General features: G+C 37.2%; 1 long non-coding RNA gene across 1 annotated transcript; it reads left to right on the top strand.

The window, feature by feature from the left end:
* The first annotated feature begins 3,671 nt into the window (after positions 1 to 3,671).
* LOC122997800 lies at positions 3,672 to 15,260 on the top strand. The gene is made up of 3 exons (XR_006407273.1): positions 3,672 to 3,890; positions 12,634 to 12,639; positions 15,251 to 15,260. It is a non-coding gene; the product is annotated as an uncharacterized LOC122997800 (long non-coding RNA).
* The last annotated feature ends 738 nt before the right edge of the window (positions 15,261 to 15,998 follow it).

Genomic DNA, 15,998 nt, shown 5'->3' with positions numbered 1-15,998 from the left:
GCTCTCTGGTAGACAAACTAATGGATATACTGTTTTCTAAATTACCTCAAACATATCTTAGGCATTTCTCTACTGTAATGTCATTTCAAAAGTTCCATGGCGTGATAATGGTTCTCGGTCCAGGGGCTGCGAAGCACTGATTAGCCTTGAATGCTGCGACTTGACTATGAAAACCCATGCCCTGCTTCAAACTGACACACCACAGTGTCTTGTGTGACAAGCTCCATTCAAAAGAGAGAGACCAGCCTTTCATGTGTGTAAATACATTGACATGCACATAAAAACCCAGTGGTGTGGGTGTAGTGCAGATGTTATTTACACTGTTAATTCTATGTAAATTACACATAAATGAGAGTCATTACATCAGCAGCACTTTTTAATAATGTACCACAAATGCTTATGGCTCAGACATGACCAAAACGACTGCTTAGACAATAAATATTTTCTGATTGTCAATCAAATCTTTTAATTCGTGCAGAGCTGTGTGACACCACAAGCAGAAGGGATGTTACTGACAACACCTGCACTGGTGTGAACTGATTATACGTCACAGATAATAGTGTATGTCGCTCTCAGGTTTATGGAGGTCTGCAGACAATATTAGTGTCAGGTAAAAAGACCTCACACAGGCAGTAATCTGAGTATGAAAACATCGCACCTCAGCTTTCCTCTCTGGCCTAGCAGAAACAAGTGTCCATTCCAACTACAAATCATGAAATCTGTGAGCACCCCCTGCAGTGGTTACATTAAGTTTGTTTTCTGTGATGTATTACATGGGAAGACAGACTTACTGTTTGTGTAATCAGCTGACCTGTTGCCCACTGAGATGAATACTCTCCAGGCTACAGCTACAGCCTCACATTAGCTGCTGTGTCAGCAGGAGATAAAATGATACTGAATCATATCCTTTTCACTTGATGTATATACATTTCATGGATGTGTATCTGTACTTGAGCCTTTGTGCCTGAAGGACACAATTTGCATGAAAATTCATAGCCCTCAATCTCAACATCATGACTCTGTCAGACCAGAACACACAAACATCATATACATGCTGTAAAAATCAGCAGAGCCCTTTACAAATATGTTTCTGATCTGATCTTTTCTGATCTGAGGATAAGCATCAGTGAATCTATTTTGTCCCATCAATATGGTTCTTATATCCCTGGAACCCTGACGATCTCCTCTATCCATTTATATATGGGTATGTGTGCTGTATTGAAAACCTCTGGACATAAAGGCAAATCATTACAAAATTTAACATTACATTTTAAGCGTTTTGTTTTTTTTTCTCTCAAAAAGTCTCCTATTGCATACTACTGCTACTACTCATATGTAAAATGATGGCATTTCTGAATAGCCTAACTTGCTCTTAAAAAAAACAAACAATACATGGCAAGCCTTTATAGTCTTTTAAATATGATGGTTTCGAGACTAAGGAAGAAGATTGAACTAGGGGTTTATCAGTATTTTTAAATATGTCTCTCTCTCTCTCTGCTTTAGTCTGGCATGCTGCCATTATGTGCGCCTCTCCACCACCCCATCTCCACCCAGTCTCCACAGGATCTCTGGTACCATCACTTCATCAGCTATCAGCCTCAAGTCATCTACCAACACCACCAGTGTCTGGACTCCATGGGGGATCTATCTCACGGCTGCTCAGGGATGATGTCCTTGTGGAGTCCAAGCACCAAAGACTCTATGACTATCAGTTCTATCTGTATAATAAACATTATCTTTTCTCATTCAATGGTCTCTCCTGATTGAAATGGACTCAAGGATAATGTGACCTGAACTGAGATGCAGTGGACCCAAACTGACCCAAATAGAGAACAACAGCTCAGACTCTTTTCTCTTCAATTAGTATAAAAGAGGACAAATAGTTGATCTTTAATTTAGTTTTCTTTCTGGTTTTCATCACATTCATCACAAGTATACTGATTTTCCCTATAGTTCATGTTTCTCTCTCTCCTCCTGTGTTATCTCAAAAATATGTGATCTGAGCAGAGAGTGAGTCTGCTTGGTAATTACACATATTGACATGCAGACTGGAGACCCACAACAACAGAATAGGACCCTACCTGGTCTCTCTCTATCCTTGTTGATTCAGTTGCTGAACCTCAACCATACATTATCCATAACAGAAATTGCAATACATGACACACAATAGTGTGAGGTTCTTAATATAACGGCAACAAAAAGTATTTCCTCTGTTAAAAAATGAAACGCCATGAGAGAACTTTAAATAATTTATTAAAAAAGATACAATACTACAGAATTAAAAATGCTCCTAAGCTAAAAGAAATACAAGACAGCCACTTAAAAAATAATAAAACATGGTAAATAAAAGACAAGTTAACCTCTTCCACTCCCGCCCCCCTACCATAGACCCATTTTTGGGGGGACAGGGGATGTTTAGGGGGGATAGCCACATAGAAGTGGTATACATCATCTGAAAGCTGAGAGCCTGAAGATTAAGTTGAGGTGCAGTTCTGCAATGTATGTAAAGTTTTTCTAGTAATAAATGTGTAATAAACATCATGTTTTGGTTAGGCACCTATTCAAATTTTGAAAGCTTAGAGTGTATAAGGACTGTATAAGAACATTATGATGGAAGTATATGATGGCCATTCACATGCTCAGTTATGTCTCATAAGTTGTTGCAGCAATTTTTGGGTTGATACCATTTGTTACACAGATTTGGTGTGAAATTTAGCCATTTTTGACCACTTGAGAATTGATGAAAATGTTCAAAAATCCCTCCAAAATAACACATTAAAACACCAAGACCTTGTGGAACACCATAGAAAATTTCATGCTGTGATTTGTTATCCAAAAACTTTTCACATTTGGAGATATCTATAAGAATTGCATTTTTTGGCGATTGGATGGCGAGCACTTCTGTTCTGGAAATTTAGCCAAGCTTTGGAGTGTTATTCTCGACAAGCTAGCATGCCATGGTTGGTACCAATTGATTACTGGTCACCTAGTTTCATATACCAGTATCTTCACTGTAGCTTTACAGCCTCTGAAAGACAGTAATGTCACCTGTGGACGCCTGCGTCCTTGGGGAGCGGAAGAAGTTAAAAAATGACTATTTAAAATGGCTAATATAACTAAAATGTACCCAGGTACAAGATAATATTAAGAGTCTAAAAATCTAAAAAAAAAACACAGTTAATGACTTTGCTTTAAATGGCAATGCCACAGTCCAAATACCTGTAATGGGTGAAGAAGAAGCTCTCTGATTTTGGTTCCTTGGTGTCTTGTCCTCACCACACACTACCGCTGCCCCTTTTTACTTGGACTGCTGCAGCCACTTTACTTATCTTATAGCAGTCATTTAACCAAGTCTTTCTGCCTCCACATCACGTCAGGCTCATCCACAGCTGTCTGTGTGGTACCTCAGCAGCCTTCACTCCAAGGTCCAAACCCAATGTTGTGTTGAACTACCCGCTTCACTGGCCACCATTCCTGCCTGTGCTCTCTCTTCCTTCCTTCTTCCTCCTCACCTGTCGCAAATCAACACTTAAAAGGCAAATCCATAAAACCATGTCATAATAACTCTATCAACCCATATTTTAGTTTTAGTTTTATTTTTATTTCTGTGTCATGCCAAACATTTGGTCCATCCCACTTGAGATTGTAAGACACAACTATTTTACAAAACATACATCTTCTGGTATTGAATACACTGTTAAAAGCATGTGGATAATGGAAAAGAAAAAAACACAAACAAAATAAAAAGAAAACAAAACAAAAATCCCAGATGAACTGTTCACATGAAGAACTATTACATATCTACGAATTGTCTTGATAAAGAGCTTCTTTCCTCTTCTCCCAGGCTTTCTCCAGATAACTGGCCAATTTATGTGTTTCATATGTGAACAGTCAACTCAGTCCTTGTGCATCATCCAGCACATTGGACAAATCCACTTTCCTCTTGCTAGATTAACACATTGTGCAGTTTCAACAATCAGAGGTAAAATATCAGATCACAGAGATCTTTACATTTTAGACAAATTATACACAAGATAATTCTCTGTACCATATTCAGTTTTTATCATTGTAAAAATACACAGTTTTGGTTTAGTCCATATATCATCAGCCCACTGCCCTTTGTTCTGGGCAAACACAGATTCTCTAAACCAAAAAACATTGAGCTTTTCATGATTAAAAAAGCCTCGACAAACCCAGAGTTGCAGAATAATGTGCACACATCCTTAGTCCCACAACCAATACCTTGTTTATCTGGTACAACTTTACAATAAGACCATCCTTATAAAGGAATTATGAATGGTTTATAATTGGTTTATTAATTAGGTTGTTAACACTTACCAAATCATTAACCCTTTCATGAATGAATTATGATAACCTCAGTCAGGATTTTTTTTGTTTGTTTTGTTTTTTTGTTTTTATTCCCCTTTAAGCATGAAAAACAATATTTGAACTTTTTTTATTAATTATTTTTTAAATTAATTACTAATTTAAAAATTAATTATTTTTTGTAAACATGGGATGACACACTAGAGTCCACTGTGGTGGCTGATGTGCAACTATACCATCAAAACCTATGCATATCTAAGAAAATGGCTTTTGTATAGCTGTCCACTGTAGTGACCACTGTGCATGAAAGGGTTAATTGTTGTTATAACACATTAGATCAAGAGGGCAACAGTGACCTGTTGTTCGCCAAATAGTGAGCCACATTTATCTGTACTGTTAAGCCTCAGATCTTATTGGTTACTTTGTCTTCTCCATCAGCCAGCATTTTTACCTGTCAGCTTCATCAGATATTTGTTAATAAGTTACTAGCATTTAACCACTGTCAGTATGTTAGTTTCATTTGGCATATCAAATTATGGCATATCAAATTAACATATCAAATTACCAGATTCATGCATCAAGGCTTTGGCAATACTGTTTACCTTGACATTTTCAGCAGACTATCAGCAGCCATCCTCATTATTATGACAGGTGTTAATATGACATATGTTATCAGGTTGTTATGCACAGTGGATATTAAAGTGGTATAATGTGATGCTTCATGTTGGTTGGTATCTTCTTATAGATAGCATTCCAGGCATGGCACAGTTGTTAACCTTCCTTGGTGTACTACTCACCCATTCTTGGTCCCACTTTCAGATATCTGTGGCCCGCCTAAACCATCCTTGGTATCTGTTGTTCACTGAGTTGATTCTCCCCCTATCCATCTTGATGTTTCTTGGCATCTCATTTTTATGACCATTTATTTACGAATCACAAAAATGTGTAACTGCTGAAAGGGAGCCTTATTGTAAAGTGTGAAATACATCACCATTTACCAATGACTCATTCATTTCACTGTGTAGGCCAACACACTGAATGACCTTGGTTGTTATATATGGTTTCTCTGGATTCTGTTGCACTGTCTTGCAATGTCTATTTTATCTAGTGTGAGTTATTGTTTGTCCATGTGAAATGAAAAATAAAATTGTACCAAAAAAAAGTAGTTATTGTAAAGGTGAATGTCTCTAGCAAAGAAGTTGCAGGCCCTGATTGAGGGAAAACAAACAAAAAGACAATGAGGTTTGTAGAGGAAACACTGTGTGAGGAAGAAGCTCAGATGCACACTATCACCACAAGATGAAGATGATATCTGTGACGAAGAAACATCTGGTATGTGATATGGTCTGACAATCAGCATGTCATTGAATGGAACAACATTACACTCATACTTTGATTATCATCGACATCATCATTCATCTTCCTTCTCATTATTTTTAATTATTTTTATTCTTACTAATACTATTCTAATGTAGAGATTCATAAATTGTAAGGCATGTTTAAGTGCTGCTAAAGTCATTTCATTAATAGTAATACACTGTGAAGTGTGTACATTATATCACAACAATAAAAAAGTGCTACGCTGTGCTTTTGTATCAACGAAAATAACATGAGATTGTTTTTATAAACACATACTTTATACACACAGTACACATATGGCTACAGAAGTCTTATCAGTGTGTTATGAGGCTCAGTGTCAGATAGATTGATATGATCGATGATACTGCTGGCAGCTCCAGAACACAAGAAGGTGCATTCGAGAGGTCTGTGTCTGACACCAACACAGAAAGAAGGGCAAACAGTGTCTTGCTGGTCACAAAGAATTTGTTGTGATAGATGAGAGCTGCTTCCGTCATCAGCGACGCCACTATTTTCTTCTAACCCAATAACCAACCATCTGTCAGATGCACATTTATCACCTGAGCCCGCACATGGACATGCACACTCACACAAACACAAACACACAACAAGTTAGAAATAAGGTTTTTATTTGTCACGTTCTTCAATGTAATATAAGTAAACAATTTTTATTGAGTATTTGTGTCTGACAGAAGGTATTGTACCAACTTCTTGGTGATTTCTGTTCAGTAGTTAAATTAAAATCTGTTTTATGGGAATTATTTATTAATTTATATATTTTTAAAATCTTGTCTATAGTATAGACTGGCCTCTCTTGTACAACAGATTCAAACATAGCTTTTTTTTTTCTTAAATTGCTAAAGACAATGGACCATTTCTGTATAATTATCCATAAAGGATGTTATACATGTACCTAATAAATCCTCTAATGCAAATTTAAGAAGAGCACTTTTGTTTCATAATGTGTTAGTTGAGAATGTAAAAAGCAGATACACAAAATCCAAGAGTGACAGGGTGAGGCAAATCATTGTGAAGATAGTAACAGGGAAAATCTTGAAAAATACAGGCTTCAACAATTGGCAGAAAAGTCCCTGGGCTTTTCATATCGGAGGTGGCGTCACCTGTCTGATGGAAACATCAGCAGATACCAAAGGAAGCTGCCAATCAGAATTGCTTGTGCCCTCAAAGCAAAGATCAGGTCCCTCTACCTCTGTGATGGCATCAGCAGGACTACAACAGGAAAAGGGAAACAATAACATGAGCAAAAAGAAGAAGAAGCAGAAGAGGTTTCTTATGGACACACTGAGGAATCAGCACCACAAGTTCCTTTCTAGGAACCTCACATTCACCGTTTTGTAATCTGCGTCCCTCCTGGGTTGTCCATTCCACAATGGCAGACAGAGAAACCTGCATATGCAAGCATCATGAAAATCTAGGGTTTGTTGTCCAGATGCTGCACCAACTTTGTGTCATTGACCAGCCAAATCTGGTAACAGCTAAATAGTTACACACATGCCCCTAGGGTAGGTGTAAATCATGAAATCTCACAGAATTCACTAATGCTAAAATGGGATAAAATTTTGTGATTAAATGTTGAGTGATGTAATTTTTATGGTTAAAAATGAATAACAAATGAGAAAAAAAAACAGCTTCTGTTCTCTGGAGTCTTGACTGACAGAAAAAAATGTGGTGCAGACATGAGATATACTTCCAATTTAAATACATTAGTTTTAAAGTCGTGCTGACTGTCATGAAAAAAATGGAAAATTCATGTCCATGTACGTGAATCTGTAGATTAAATTTTATGATGATTTCACAATCTGCAGTGATTGGTGAGTTGGTGATTGTGTGCTTTCATTTCGGTTTACAATCTTCTAAGTATGACTAAAACACTAAAGGTCTTTTAGAATTTAAACAAACACTCTGGCTATATTAGTATCATAACACTGAGTTATAGAGTGAGGTGTTGCTACAACAGATAACTAAAAATGCTGGTATTAGTATAATTTTCAAAATGCTGGTATTGATTTGGTATCTATGTGTCTATGGTATCTGTGTATTGATTCTTGTGACAGCCCTAATTGTATCCACTCTGTAATGTGGTTATTGAGTTTTTTTAGAAGAATGGTTCTCAAACTGGGATCCAGAGACCACCAGTTGTCACTGGGAGGGCTGCAGGGGTTCCCAGCAAAAGGATGAATAGATTGATTTCACTTTTATTACACTGACTTCCAGGGAACATATCTCCAGGGGATTCGTTCAGACGAAATCCTCTCAAACACGGGTCTGTGGTCTTTTGTGCATCTACTTTAGAGGTCCTTGACATGAAAAAGTTTGAGATTGGGTGGTTTCTCAAAATCCCAAGAGTGCTGGATTTTTCTAGCTTCCATTTAGGTCCACTGCTCACTTTTTGCTCCTCTGTTATGTCATGTCATGTTATGCCATTTCTTTCTATTTGGAACACACAGAATTTGTACATCTGAACCCGTGATTTGAAAGTTTTTGTTGCTTAATAAATGAAATTCTGAATAAAATGTTTAACCAATTTCTGCTTTGATTCTTTCATAAATGTAATAAATAAGTAACTGAATAGTTATAATAGTATGCATATTTATAATATTTTTTCATTGTTAAACACAGCCATTTAAGTAGAGGCATTAAATATATGACAATTGAATAGAAAGAATTTTGTTTTACTTTTGTACAACACTTTGTAGACATTTTACTGGCATCATTAAGTTCTTTGATAGTTGTCTTCAGTCCAAATTGGCTCTGCTGCTGGGCACTGATGTTGCAGTGGAACGACCAATCAGATTTCACTTATTATCTTATCTTATCAATGTTACTTCTTTGCATAAACTGTATGTACTAAATGCTGCACTGTAAGATGTTGTAAAGGAAAGCAGCAGTGCAACACTTGCAGGTTGAGGTGAACAAAACAGGAGAGTAACGACAGGATCGACATATGATCAGCTTTATTTTAGCCGACACTGATCCTTTAGAATATGGCCAGTTTGGCTCAGGACATCTCTACAGAAAACATTGTGTATATTTTATTGTGTATGCATGGTAATGGTGAAACAATATAATAAATATGATGCACTGGGATGCCATCAGCAATCATTGATTTATATTGTATTAAGGTGTTTCAGTTTAAATGAAATTATAGCACAGAGTACTGTTTACTTGCCTTAGCAGTTTTGTTTTGACTGGTCATCCTAACAACTGAGTTCTTCTCTTAACTCCAAACACACTATTATTGCCTCTGGTGAGCACACTAAATGCGCCATTTGAAGCAGAGGAGAGAGGCTTTTGTATACTGGTTAAGTTAAATCACTACTGTGTTTAATTAGAAAGGGACTTTTATCCACATGATAATAAAACTTCAGTTAGATAATGTCTCAATAAAGCACCAAGACAATATGAGATGGATGCATTTCAAAATGTAGGACTTCAGTAAAATAGAGAAATATGTCAGAGTATAACACAGAGGGAGTAAATAAAGTTCATCACCTCGCCCTGTGTATCATCTCTGCGACGTGTTGTGCTGACTGTAGTGAATCTCCAGGAGACTGACTGTGTCTGTGTGGAAGGTCTCTGCCCTCACTTCCAGCAGCATGACTTGTGAATGGCTGTTTGGATGCAGTCCAGACTACACTCTGGCATAGTGCTTAGAGTGCAGAGGACTCTGCACCTCTTTAATGGTAGCACGATTTGGAAAGTGCAGGAATTACTGTTTCAGTGCAGCAATGCAGTGGAGTGTTACTTCTGCCAAGACTGGGTTGTAAGATTATAGAGAAAACTGTATCCTAGAGCTCTGCTTTTAAAATAACCTTTAGAGTGTTTCTGTTCCCATGACAAGTGTGTGTGTGAGTGTGTGTGTCTTTCTCGTAAGCTAAATAGTGACTTTGCATGACTGACAGAGGAGAAATCAGTTGATGCCACACTTTTAGCAGCACAGATTTGACTTAATGCAGTTTTTGAGTACTGTAGTTCTGTCAACAAAAGATCTCATCTCCCCTTTATCCTTCACCATTATTTTTTTTTCCTCATGAGAACTGCCCGCCATACCAACATTTTATGACTTGATATATAAAACAAAATATTTTGAAACTTTTTGAGTGATTTTAAAACAACTTATACCATGGCCACTGAAGATTCTGGATTCTGATTAGCTGGAAAGTATGGATTACCTTTTAATATCCAGACAGTGTAACTGGACACATATGACAAAGGTGATGTTTGCTGTTCTAAATGAATGTATCAGTATTAATTCATAGGTAAGGACAAGAACTGTGAAGCTTAGCTAAGACAACCTGTGTATGTGAGAGAGATAGCTCTATAACAGTTTGAAGTTGAAGAGAGTTATAATAATATTGTGTAGCAGGATGCAGTGCTTTCTCTCTTCTAACAGGTTTTACATGTGCAATATTTGAAAGCTGGGATATTTAAAATTGGTTCCTAGGCCTGGCATCATCCATGACATACATGTCAGGTATTATCCCTTATTTATTGCAGTATGATCTTTACAGCTCAATGAAAGGATTGTTAAAATGACTGAGTATATGTACAGTGATATTTCTTTGTCTAAACATATCCATAGCACTCTCCTCTAGGGGATCTTTAGAGTTTCATTTCAATCTAATCAAATTCATGGTAATTTATCATGTCTGCATTTGTATCCATTTATATGTATTATTAATTCCATGACTTATTCAGTCTTATAATTTTGTCTTCTGTGTTTGTACTTTGTTTCTCTCTCAGTCATTCTGTTTCTTTCTTTCCACACACTGCCTCACTCTTCTCAACTCACATCTTTTTTTTTCTCTTGCTGTGTCCTTCCCTCCTCTCTTCTTGCAGATCCCCTCTTATCTGTCTTTCACCTTTACTTTGCCTCTTTTACCCATCTTTCATGCTGAGCTATGCTGCATTTTCTGTAATACTATAATCAGTGGGTGGTATAGCTCTGAATTCAGCACAGAGTTCATTAAGAGTTTAAGTACCTCAGTCCACTTTGTGTTGTTTGACAGATAATTCATTTCATATTTTAAACAGTGGACATGTGCCCAAATTGTTATGTATATACTAAACAGACTGATGATTTTTATCAAAGGGCTAAAATGTTAGCTTTTACATTAGGATGGCACTGCCCAGCAGCAACCCAGCCATGAAATGATCATATTTTATTCCATTTATTCAATTAGTGTCACTTTCATTCAATATTCTCAAGTTTCATGTCTTGTATCCAGTGGTGGAAAGTACCATAGTACATTTACTCAAGTACTGTACCTAAGTACAGTTTTGAAGTACTTGTACTTTACTTGAGTATTTCCATGTGATGTTACTTTATACTTCCACTCCACTACATGTCAGAGGGAAATATTGTACTTTCTACTCCACTACATTTATTTGACAGCTTTAGTTACTTTTCAGATGAAGATTTGACACAATGGATAATATAACAAGCTTTTAAAATACAACACATTGTTAAAGATGAAACCAGTGGTTTCCAACCTTTTTGGCTTTTGACGTCTTACAAAAAGCAGTGCGTAGTCGGGGTCACATTTCACATGTCTATGAGTTGTTAAATAGTGATTTTTACCTCTAAACTTCTCACATGCTTTCATTTCAATAAATGTTCAAATGATCCAATATTTGACCAAAAATCAAAGATTAGAGAAAAAGTCCAAAAGCTGAAAATAGATTTGTGTATCAGAACTTTATCTTTTTTTTTGTCTTTGGAGGGGCCTGACCTCTAGGTGGGGAACCACTGGACTAAACTAGCTGTATATAAGGTAGTTCAAACTAGCTACAACAGGAACATGCTGCTCTAACACTGATGCTTCACTATTAATAATCTAATGATGTCATATATAATAATATACCAGTCAGAGGGACCAAACCACTACTTTTACTGCAATACTTTAACTACATTTTGCTGCTAATACTTATGTACTTTTACTTAGATGCACAATATTTAATTTCTGTCGTTGTGGGTCTCTCTATCAAAACAATAACAAAAGATGGAGTTTGATAACGGTGTGAAGAAGTGTGGGATCATGGGAGTTGCTGTCTTCATTGTTAAACAACCACCATTGCCATCATTGCAGTCAGCTTCTCCTGGTTAGGATTCCTTCAGTGTTCATCGTTCATGAGGTTTTTACCAGGAGCCAAATTATCCACAGAGGTCTCCTCCTCTCCAAAACAAACAAACATGTCAATTACAACTGGTAAAAACAGTGAATAAAGCAATTTCATGTTAAAAATCAGTGTTTCTTTGAGGCTGTTCAGCAGACACAGGACATCTGGGAGGAGCTCTGTGTGAGCTGAGCTGCTGCTAACGTTTGCTCAGCTTGTTTATCTGATAACTTAAGCTCCAGACGTCTGACGACTAAAAATCCTTCATCCGGTTAAAAGATACACTTAAAAACGACCAAGTTCTAAAAATTTAATTGTAAAAATGTTGCTTAAAACTGAATAAAAGTCAATTATGACAGAGTTTATGGTGGACAAAAACAATACTGATGTACTATCTTGTACACATATACTCTTTGGTAGACGCCATTGTGGCAAACAGCCACAATGTCGATGCATGCGCACAAGATGATCACCATCTTGTGTGCGTATACTCTTTGGTAGAAGGGTAATGATGCCATTGACAGGCGACCAAATGAAATGGACCGTTACCTTGATTAAAATTACAGATTTCTGTGGGCTTGAAAATCATTGGAAACATTTGGGATAATGTAAGTACATAACTCAACAAAATATATAACATAAGTCCAGTTGTTTTTGGACATTTTAATGCAGAATAGTTACATATCATAGCTTTAAACAGGGTTTTTGATGCAGGACTTTTACTTATATTCGAGTATTTTTACATTGCTGTATTATTACTTTTACTTAAGTAAAGGATCTGAGTACTCCTTCCACCACTGCTTGTGTCAGATACATGTTTAATCAACATTTACATAAATATTAAGTATTGGATTAGACTTGATATCTGCATATACACAATATTAAATATAAATAATATTAACTATTTAAAATAGTTAAACAATTAGCTTTGCCTCAGCCAACTACAATATGAAATATTACTTACGCATGAAAGCATCAGTAATAATAATCTTATATTTAATAGTATCTGTCAAAGGAGACAATTTACTGCATTGCATATTTTTACTTAAGGTACATGTTCCTGATAATGCTAACACATTTTTACATTTCACTTTTACTTTTACTAGACTTTTACTTTTTTAACTTTTCCAATTCATTTACATTTTTGCAAATTTTATGGGAGCTGTCTCTCCTCAACTCTCTACATTTATAATTCCGCAAGTTAAAATGTTGACAGTGTCAAAACTTCTCCCTGCTAAAACATATACACTTTGTCAGATGTGGAGAAAGCATCCTGCGAACTGTCATATACTGTATGAACAGCTAGCCAGTCCTAACCTTATCCTGGCATTACCTGCAGAGTTAAAATCATGTCAACATCTTTCTCCTGGGCACTCGCTCTCTGAATATTCCCTTCTTTCATCGTTTGGCTCTAAACTTCACATTTTACTGTTTTCTTTTACTAGCAGAGATAACCTTCAAAGGTATATCCTCTGAGGTGATCGGTAGTCTTTCTAATCCCTAACTGACCTTTTCATTACTTCCTCCACACTGAGCACAACCACCTCACTGGTTCATGAGGGTGGCACTTTGTGACACTCAAACTCAGCAACTGTGATTGTTGGTACCTTTCCAACCTCCTGACATTCCCGATTCCCCACAGGTCTCACAACATAGTCCCAGGAGAGCAGCTCAGGCTGAGAGCAAGCTAAACTGGAGGCAGTTTCACTAAACTTGATTACAAACTGGTGGCACTGACTGGAAGATGTTCAACAAACCTATTGGGGTGCTCTAATTAGTGACTGTTAGTAATTTATGCTCAGTTATTTACAGGCATATAGTATTGTCAGGACATGCCTTAGCTAGGCATCCCAGAATAAGTTAACTCCTACTCAAAAACATATTTCATTTCAGAAGTTTAACTGCTGGACACAAGAAGTCTCCTACTTCACTGTAAAGTCCATTCTCAGTGTTTGTGCACTGGAGGCTTCAAGTGTCCACATCACACATGTGTTAAGTTGAATATTGGACCACTGTTGGCTTTAAAACTATTTGTGATGTCACAAATCATGCTTGTATTCCTGAAAAATGGATTTTCAACGAGCACAGAGAAACTTTCCACTTTCAGCAGATGAATGTGAGAACAGCCTCCCAGTGTCAAACTCTGCACATACATCATTCTGTACAGTGAAGCTCAAACACTCAACCGTAGGAACAAGATAAAAAACACATTTTTGAGTGGAGAGGTTAAGGGTTGGTCGTGGTCATGGTTTTTAAAAAATGTTAACTCTTGTTTGGAAACAGGAGCTGAACAGTGATCTCCTGTGTCAAAGTCTGATGTTTTGTCCACCCTTACTTAATCCATAATGGACTTTGTCGCTGCTTTACTGCTTTATTTCTTGCTCCCATCATAAAATTACTACGGCCACTAGAGGGTGCTATTACTTGAATGTAAACATATATTGTTTTGGGGCACTCGATGAAATGATTCTGTCATTTTTCTCAGGAGGACAGTCTCCAAATATCTGAACAGAAAGAGCTGTTCCCTGTCACTGAAAGGTCCAGCTGATCTTGAGTGTTCCAGTTGGATGCACACTCTGAGCCTTAGTACTCTTAAAAATGTACTAATAATGCAAAACAAGAAAGCTAGCATGCATATATTTTGTCAATCCTATTGTTTTCCTTTTTCTTATAATTTATTTTAATATACAGTACTGTGCAAAAGTTTTAGGCACCCAAGATGTTTAGATTCTTATCCATTATGCAGTACCATCAGGTTGGTGTCTGATTGGTCCCAAATTTATTCATGACATGACAATGACCCCAAGCATACAGCTAGAGTCATAAAAAACTATTTTCAGCAACAAGAAGAATGATGAGTCCTGCAACAGATGGTATGGTTTGGCCCCCACAGAGCCCTGATCTCAACATCACGGAGTCAATCTGGGATTACATGAAGAAGCACCTGAGATGGCCTAAATAATAAATCCACAGAAGAACATTCTTTCTCCAGGATGGTTACAACAACCTACCTGCAAGTTACCATGAAAAACTGTGTTAAAGTGAACCGAGGAGAACTGCTGCTGTTTTAAAGGCAAAGCTGCTTTGAGATTTTGCTAATGCATGTCCCTTTATGCCTATACCATTTACTCACATGCTGCAACACTAGCAGTTCCTGTAATCATGGTTACATTTCAAACATGATGATTGTAAAGCAAGATCTGAAAATCATAAGGTCCTATCCCCCATGATTCCCCATGATGGAAAATATCACTATCACTGGGAACAGTAGGATCTGTTGATTCCAACTGTATGTACTGTATGTGTATAATGTGAATGTATTCAGATCTGAATGAGTTGCAAGTTTTGAAACAAACTGTGTCAATCTGGATAAAAAAGTTAATGCACTGTGGCCCCAAACTTATCTCACAAGCCACAGTGGCATAAGGAACAATTACACAGGATAAAAGCAAAGTGACTACAACATGCCTGATGGCAGAAACAGAATGGTTGGGATTAGGATTAAAACCTTATCAGCCTGGTCATAAACAAAAATATGAAATAAAATGAAAGTAACAATTAAGATCAAGACTGTACTTCACATCGACAGAGGAGCATAACAGAAACTTCTTTACCATATAGTCTCACAGCAAAAAGGATTTCTTACAAATGGCTTAGCTCTACCCCAAAGTTATGCATGTGAATGTATGTGAATGTCTGTGTGTGTGTGTGTGTGTGTGTGTGTGTGTGTGTGTGTGTCAGCCTTCTAATAGACTGCCAACCTGTTCAGAGTAATAGCCTTTCATCCAGTGCATGCTGGGTTAGACTACTGCTCCCCTGTGACCCTGAACAGGAATACGTAAGAAATGGATGGATGGACCATGTGAGAATGAACCACTGATGATCCACGATTAATGCAAGTTTAGTATGACCATATACAGACGAAAAAATATAGGTGTTGGGAGACTTCTCCCACTGTCAACTGGAGATCTTTCGAGGACAGACTGGGAACCAATCAGCAGTGGGTAATTTCCAATCTGCCTGCACAATCCCAGCCAATCTTTGAATACTATAGGGACTGACATCACACGCACAGCCCTGAGTGAAGAGTAAAGGCCTGCCAAACGTAGCACAATTATGACCCATGGTCATAACAAGTACTACCTAATCAGTATTCTCTGGCTAGCTGTTAGAGG

The sequence above is a fragment of the Thunnus albacares genome, chromosome 15 (genome assembly GCF_914725855.1).
Source record: "Thunnus albacares chromosome 15, fThuAlb1.1, whole genome shotgun sequence".
In the NCBI taxonomy this organism is placed as follows: Eukaryota; Metazoa; Chordata; class Actinopteri; order Scombriformes; family Scombridae; genus Thunnus; species Thunnus albacares.
Note: the sequence above shows the minus strand (reverse complement) of the source record. Positions and strands in the feature narration are given on the sequence as shown.